Source organism: Octopus bimaculoides, chromosome 14, assembly GCF_001194135.2.
Source record: "Octopus bimaculoides isolate UCB-OBI-ISO-001 chromosome 14, ASM119413v2, whole genome shotgun sequence".
In the NCBI taxonomy this organism is placed as follows: Eukaryota; Metazoa; Mollusca; class Cephalopoda; order Octopoda; family Octopodidae; genus Octopus; species Octopus bimaculoides.
In genome coordinates, this window is record NC_068994.1 from 6,454,352 (window position 1) to 6,456,207 (window position 1,856).

The 1,856-nt window shown below is 29.4% G+C and overlaps 1 protein-coding gene across 1 annotated transcript in view; it reads left to right on the forward strand.

Moving 5' to 3' along the window:
* The window catches only part of LOC106873388 (glutamate receptor), a 205,567-nt gene that overhangs the window by 190,367 nt on the left and 13,344 nt on the right, over positions 1-1,856 (forward strand). The gene's annotated exons all lie outside the window — the stretch shown is intronic.

Genomic DNA, 1,856 nt, shown 5'->3' on the forward strand with positions numbered 1-1,856 from the left:
TATATATATATATATATATATATGATTTTTAAAAGACTGTAAATATCAAAAGCATGAAAATTGAATGAATTGGCAACAGTAAACGAAATCGGTCGCAAAAACCATTTGGTAACTGTATTCTGATCGTCGCTGAGACTAGCATCAGAAGATCACCTGTCAATTTAACAAGCATGTTAGAGAACGAATCGTTCAGCAGTTAATTTCGTCTTTCACCGCTTCAGCCGATATTTTTTCTCTCTCTCTCTCCTTACGTAAAAGTACTAAACGCTTCATTTGATAGTTTCTTTATCAAATATTGAATGCTTTTAGCTCTTACATAAAATAGACAATACCTTTCATTTCTCTTTCTTTCTTTCGTTCTTTCTTTCCTTCTTTCTTTCTTCATTTCTTTCTTTCATTATTTATTTATTTATTTATCAACTTTTGATGCCTGTTCAAAAGGAAAAAAAAAAAAAGAAAAGATTATTGTCATGACCGTTGCTGTAATTTTTACTTGCAAATGATTTTGTCGGTGTTGTTATTTTTTTTCTTTTTTCTAGGGGTATTGGGACAGGCAGGGTGCCATTATTTGGTTATGCTATTGTTTTCAGAACGCTGCTACTGAAAACAAATACATTAATATGTTTGGTAGCTTTAGAACTTTTCTTATCCATGTCGTCATTTGTTATGTTATATCTTAGAAACTTTTGCATGCTTTTTTCTCTGCGTCATCTTGAGTCCTTTTAACAGCTTCCCGTAATGCAAGGACAATATATTTTTCTTTTCTTCAAAGGAATTACCATCCGTTTGCTTTATTCTTATTCTTACTTTTTACTGATCAAATCCTTATCATAATAATGCTATTATTTTTAATATCATTATTATTATTATCTTGCAGCAATTGAAAAAGTAAAAGAATATAATATATATATTACTGTTCAATTCCTTTAATCCATTCGCTGTAAATGTTTCAGAATTGATGCTCATCTTATTTTCTTACAGCCTCTATACCACATGAACTTTTGCATTTTATCGATATATTGTTTTACTGTAATCATAACATTCTTCATCACCATTTTCTTTGTTGCAATCATTAATGTCATTATCGATAACCTGTGTGCATTCTAATATTTAACTATTAATATTATCATTTCGAATCGTCTTATTAAATTGACTAATGTTGTTGTTATTGTTATTGTAAGTATTATCATTATTATAATCATCATCATCATTAATATCTTCAACATCATTACCATCATGAATACGTGTTCTTTTTACTAATTATTTGACTTTTTTTAATTTTGTAAATGCTTCCAGTGAGCACTATGTATGTTTGTCTTTTGTGTATGTGTGTGTGTGTGTTTGTGTGTGTGTGTGTGTGTGTGTGTATCATTATTATTATCATCATTATTATTATTATTATTATTATTATTATTATTATTATTATTGTCATTTCAAATCGTCTGACCAGACTCATGTATAATTCACATAACATTTACCTGTGTGAATCACCATGTGACAACGGAGTGACTCAACAACTGTTACCTGATGCGTGTCTCCGTGTGTGTGTGTGTGTGTGCGTGTGTGTATATGTGCATGCGCGTGTGAGTGTGTATATATGTGTGTGTATGTGTGTGTGTATATACGTGTATGTGTGTTTTCTGGTGCTTTATTTTGACTACCTTTAGTTATTTTCATTCGTTTTATCTCCACTAACTCTTCCTCATTGTTTTCAGTGACACAACCGTCATTATTTTTTCTCTCTTTTTTCTTTCTTCACACCCTACATATATATGTATGTATCTATATATGTTTGTATGTATGCATGTATGTATGTATATATATATATATATATATATATATATATATATATATAT